The 6,460-nt window shown below is 39.6% G+C and overlaps 1 protein-coding gene across 5 annotated transcripts in view; it reads left to right on the top strand.

The window, feature by feature from the left end:
* The window catches only part of LOC106808901, a 27,539-nt gene that overhangs the window by 1,749 nt on the left and 19,330 nt on the right, over window positions 1–6,460 (top strand). Inside the window, exon 1 of one of the 5 annotated variants that reach the window (XM_014811811.1) lies at window positions 5,399–5,438. The exons of the other annotated variants lie outside the window; for them this stretch is intronic. The gene's annotated coding sequence lies outside the window, so the exon portion shown is untranslated. Of the gene's footprint in view, window positions 1–5,398; window positions 5,439–6,460 lie in introns of those variants that run through there. 5 annotated transcript variants of the gene reach the window in all.

Genomic DNA, 6,460 nt, shown 5'->3' with positions numbered 1-6,460 from the left:
GCGTAGGGCTGACGGTTGGTGCGCGAGGCAGGAGAGCACGGCAACAAGGAGAGTCTATATATATAGCTATGCTCACCTGAGTGCCCCGCGCGCGCATACCAGCTGAAGCGAGCACCCATGTTTCAGTTCAGTTTCAGTTTCAGTATCCAGGTATAAAGCCAATTATGCAGCAGGGTATTTGTGTATTCCAGCTACGTCAGTGCCTTCCGAAGGGTATTCAGTACAGCGGGTGATATTGTTACGGCACAGAGGCTGCACTGTCAGCGGAAAACATTGCCGTGCTTCTGTTTCTCAAGAAAAACATGAGAAATTAAATCATGTCAATAAAACAATATATGATGATATTAAAACCATCAAATTGTTACTATATCATGCATGGTATACACTTCCCATACGTATTGGAAATATTGCCAATACGGTTTTGTCGTATTGCAATATATTGCAATACGGTTTTGGTCGCAATACACCCCTATAATATGCGGACGCCTACCTCGCCTACTCCACTAAACGATCTAGGGAGTCGCCTACGCCTTACTCCCTAACCCTAACCCCAACCCTAACTCTAACCCTAACCCTAACCCTAACCATATCAGCTAGATAGTTACCAGGGTACGTTCCGGTATACCGGACCGTACCCAGGTACTTCCAGCAGTACCCTGGGGACATAGCGCCTATGAGCCTAAATTACTCTGGACGTAATAAAATATGTTTACACAGTTCTACTCCCCAAATTTAGACCGAAATTCTGGTCCAACATAACGTTTTTATATTTTGGATGCGTTATATAGTGTCCAGTATAACGCATCCAAAATATAAAACGTTATCTCGGGACAGAATTATTTGGTCTACCCCAAATTATGAGCTACATATATACGTGTATAAATATATGTAAAAAATCTATGTAGCACTGCACATTGAGAAATCCTTATCTGAAAACTCAGTAAATATCAATTTTGTTCATGCTAGCGGACCACTGACAGCTCCCGTTATATTTCAATGAATCTATAACAGCACAGATATATGGATTTATCTAAGAATTCAGGATGGAAATCTAGCCTAACTCTGTCCAGAACCCTAGTATTTATAGTAGCAACCTGTTCATCTATTATAACTATGTTATAAAGTAGAAATATAGTCAATATTTTGATATATGATGACCTCAAAGTTCAAAATATTATTACTGTTTTCATACTCTGGTCGCGAAATTTTTAGTGTCTCGTCCCTGCACTGTACAGCGTGTAGCTATAGATTTATATGATTTTTCCATCAAATATCGAGCAGCGATTATAGTACAGATAATAATATAATACTAATACTGTTGTAGGGACGTACACTGTGCTTTTAAATCTGTCAAAATTTGAAGAAATATGTCCAATATGTTTATATATATAAGCTGTGGCTCCTCGACCGGTCCAGCCGCTAACACGAGCATTAACTTCGGGATTGCCACGCAACGTGCCGAATAGATCACAAATATATTCAAAGGCGAATTTTAGTGCATGTAGGCTGAGGTTAAAACCTTTGGTTAGGTTCTGCCTTGATGCAGTGGCGTGTTGTGATCAAAGTTAGGATGTAGGTTAGGATAATCACGAAACTGGCATGCAATGGGACACGTAGTTGGCTTAACTTTCTTAGTACATTCCACAATCGTGATAACGCCCGAGAGATCACAGGTAGCCCAACTATTGAATTTATTGGCTCTGATAGTTCCTGCTGTGATATTCTTACTTTTCACTGAAATTCACTAAGTAATGTATTTAATAAGTCATCAAACCCAGCTTGCAAAATATTCCTTTTCAAATACACGTAAAAAAATTAAATGATTTGCTCCTTACGGAACTCAATATTTTGCAGTATACTAAAAAAATATATTTCTGAAACAGAAAATCATATTTCAGTTTTCATAACAAAATTTTAACATATTAATTCCTTGCCTTAAGCTGGATACAATGGAAATCATTATCGACACAAGTTGATGAATTATTGAAAGCCTGCGGATCAAGGGAGGTCAAATCGTGAGGATTCGAAAGGATAGAAGCATATAATACAAGCTCTAGCTATTACTTTAGAGGTAACAATTATTTGTAAAATCAATACTTATTTATTCCTTATCTTGTAAATGTAGTAAGTGATTATTACAAAAAAATCCACTTTAATGAGTTATCAGAACTGTTTGCTGCATTTACAAAAAGTTAAAATTTTTAGGAATTTTTGTGATCATAAATAATTTGACATGTTGTGAGACCCAAATAACTCAGCTAAACATTGACGTTTTTCTAAACATAACGAGATAATAAATATTGCTAATAGTATAATTTTGTATTATGTGCATGCAAACAAAACTCCATTTCTCTTCTATTGTAGGAAACCTCATGTGCATTGTGATGATCATCGTCATCGTCATTGTCAACTTGTGCTTCGTCATCAACACCCTCATCTGCCCTTGCATCACCTTTAGCTGCTTCACACCTGACAAACCCACATCATCTCCAATTCCCTTTTCAAGTCGTGAAAATTCGTTTCAAGTCGTGAAAATTCGGTTTCAAGCAAAACTGGTTGAATGAATTCCAACTACCAGGCTCTGTAAGTGTGAATTGTAGTTATTTTTAAATGCATTAATTAAATTAAGCAGTGTGCATCGAGTAGTATATTACAGTAGTATATTCCAGCCAAAGTATTCTGCGAGTAGTATCTGTTGTGATATCTGTGTTCATGTATGTGTAGTTCTTGAAGTAGTTCTTATTTTGTTCTTTGTTTTTATTCTTTCCAGTATTCTCCATCAGTCACTCAGGCACTGAAAGCAGGAAATCTGCCTGGAAGCATACGAAATGAATTTACAAGGGATGTATGTTCGGCGATAACGGGTATATACCAAAATCCTTCGAAGATGGAAAGGGAATATGTTGCCTGTATGGTAATAAAGAAGTTTCCTTTCTTGGCAGACACAGATAGGAACCAGCATTGTAAGTATCAATAAGGACTTGACAAGTGTTGTGTATAATTGTTATGAAATAACCCAAAAGCATAGTCAGGTGCACATACTTGTACATGCAAATCTACACCCCTATTGTGGTTCTACTTTTAAATATAAAACTTCCTTTAATCAATAATTTAAAAGTGCAGTTATTAAAGGAGGCGCTCGAATTACATCTCACTGGTCGCCAATTGTGACTAAAAAATGAAGTATTTGGTGACCAAAATTACGATTTGTTAACTAAAATGTTGAGTTTATAAAATGTTTCCGAGCCTATTAAGGCCTAACATGTAGAATATAGAAAAATTACCATCCTGAAAAGTAATGTGCTTGTTTCAAAACATACGAAATATATACCACATCCTTATTTATGTAAACCAATATTGTTTTTGACCTCAGGGATCATGGCAGACAGCGATAAAAACATAGGGCTTCAAGAACTTGAGAAAGACTAAACATGATCCACAAAGGGCTGCAACGTGTGACGATCCCAAGGGGCCCCAAATAAAGAGGACGGAAAGTACAGGGTGACCAGATCTGCTGCGGAGGGCGGAAACTGAGGAGACATGCAAAGAAACATATTAAAACTTCTTAAAAAGGAGATGCAGAAAACATCGAATAAGAGCCAAGCTCTTATAAGGAGCTGATGGACATTACTTTTCCGTACAAGCGCCAAGAACTAATGGAGACAGGAGTCTTGGTGGAAGACTTCCTTAACCAGTATCCAGCCCTTCAATTTGTCTCGGAGGTATGTCATTGGATTATGATATTCCATTTCTGTGAACCTCTAGGAAGTCACAGAAAGTTTGTTGTGTTCACTTCTCTAGTGATCACACATTATGTGTGTGAACAGGTGATATATAATTTTAATACTATGGAAAGTGTATTTCATATAGCTGTCAATGCATAGCTGTATACTATGAAATGAAAAAAAAACATTGTGTGTTCATCTCATATTTAACAGTATTCTTTTTGCACCTCAAATAGATGAAGCAGAGCTGGCTCGAATCACTGAGAAAGAATGTTATACACTTTCCTTGAATGTCAGTGTGTAGGCTGGGCATTTTTTAATAATAAAAAAATTGTACTATTAATTATTCTGGTTTCAATAAAAATTTATTAAAACGTAGAACATGCATAACATTGGAGCATAACATTGCTCGTCTGCCTGCCAACACAGACGTCGCCCTTGCGATGGCACGCGGTCACTTCCGCTCTGCACTGCTGTAGCAGGGTGACCATCTTCTCTTCTGGAGCGTCCGTGTTGCCAATGTGTACGCGGCCACACTGCGCAAACACCGCCTGCCGGTAGCGGTCTCCACCGCCGGCCGCTTCCCACTCGGCGCACGCAAGCCGGGCGGCCGGGAACCACGCGACGCACTCGTAGGGTGTCTCAGCGTGCGGCGCTCGCAACCGCAGACGACGTGCGTCGTGTCGCAGCCAACGTCGTTGCGGAGACGGAAGCGGCCGAGCTTGCCAACGATCGCGATGACCAGCTCCTGCTCGCTCGCGTCAAGGTATTACGCCTGGTAATACGTTCCCATAGACGGCCATACTTACGAAAATATTCCCATAAATCAGCAAGAGTTTTTTTTACAAATAATAATGCCATTCTCTGAATACACGTCGCAAGTCACAATATATATGTTATTAACAAAAAAATCCTTCCATAATTTACGATGTAAACAAAACTTTTCCAGCGCACACGAGAAATAGCCTACTTACAACTGGAATTCGCACAAAAAGTAGGCTTGAAAACGGCCGATCACGTTTCACGAAAATACCCTTACCCACCCTCAACACAACACAAAACCCCTAGCGATTCAGCAGCTAGAGAAAATTTTTAGGCCACGCCCCTCCCTCTACGCCCGTGTTCACGTAGGCGATAACTGCCAGCTAAATTCTATTCATTACATTATTCATCTTTTTTTCCCTTTTTTTCTTTTCTAACGTTATAGGGTTAGGGTTAGACTTAGGGGTTAGGTTAGGGTTAGGTTAAGAATCTGGAATTACTAGGATCTATTAAAAAAAATAAATAAAAAATAAAAAATTGATGAATAATCGTAATGATGAAATAAAGGTCATGACTGCGATGTCGACATCGACCCATTTTCAGAGCGCGCTAACACTGATCGATTCCTGCTCGCTCGCGAGTAGCGGAGCTATATCACTGATGGCATTAAGGTAAGTGGCTCAATTATTATCTTTTTATTTCTTTAAAGTAGGCTTTTGAAGTTTTGTGATACAGAGAAAGAAACTGAATTAGTCAATTGTTCTAAATGATGTCCACTTTTCAGTGGCAGTGTCACGTTCCACGACCGCGTCCAGTGTTGTCACGCGGTTTGCACGGTTCGTTTATTTTCAGGTATTAAATGGATTTCGAAATACAAGGCTGCATGCATGCAATTGGTTGTGTGGGTGTGAGACAAGAGAAGAGGTATACAAAAGCTCGTGGAATATAGAGGTATACAGATAATTAAAACACGTTAGCAAACACCCGCCTTCCCCCTCAAAAGTGGCGCCTTCCCGCCCTCAAACTGCATGATTCAAGGCTTATACTTATAGGGGGCCTTAAGTTATAGGCTTAGAATGTAATAAATTAAGCTTTTAACACGTGTGAATTGCCATCGGGTAATAACTGTCAATGGTCTTACCACCCTGTGCCGAGCGTTTTTCCCTGTTTTAGATCGTAATTCATCTCGTTGAATTCATCGTAGTTTGGTATACCGGAATTAACGTACCCTGGCACTAAATACTACTATCTAATATGTAGGGGTGTAACGATATACCGGTATATCGGTATATTGGCAATATATGTTGAAAACTCGATATATCGCAATAAAACAACTTCCGGATATCGATATTTTACGATACGGTGGTATAACAAGAAATAAATTACTTGACACTTGCTTTATGTTCTATATTGTTAATGGGCTCGAAAATTATGCACTGGCGGTGTATTATATTACGAAAGCGCAATGCCTGCACGACGCATACAGTATTACTGGTAAGCGACCACTGCACGGAGCACTGCGCGGGTGCTACTGCGCGGGCAGCGTAGGGCTGACGTCTGTGCGGCGAGCAGGAGCACGGCAACAAGGGAGTCTATATATATAGCCTATGCTCACCTGAGCTGCCCGCGCGCGCGATACCAGCTGAAGCGAGCACCCACTGTTTCAGTTTCAGTTTCAGTTTCAGTATCCAGTATAAAGCCAATTATGCAGCAGGGTATTGTGTATTCCAGCTACGTCAGTGCCTTCCGAAGGGTATTCAGTACAGCGGGTGATATTGTTACGGCACAGAGGCTGCACTGTCAGCGGAAAACATTGCCGTGCTTCTGTTTCTCAAGAAAAACATGAGAAATTAAATCATGTCAATAAAACAATATATGATGATATTAAAAACCATCAAATTGTTACTATATCATGCATGGTATACACTTCCCAATACGTATTGGAAATATTGCCAATTACGGTTTTGTCGTAT

Source organism: Priapulus caudatus, unplaced genomic scaffold (genome assembly GCF_000485595.1).
Source record: "Priapulus caudatus unplaced genomic scaffold, Priapulus_caudatus-5.0.1 Scaffold312, whole genome shotgun sequence".
Lineage (NCBI taxonomy): Eukaryota > Metazoa > Priapulida > Priapulimorpha > Priapulimorphida > Priapulidae > Priapulus > Priapulus caudatus.
This window is presented reverse-complemented; position numbering and strand designations above follow the sequence as displayed.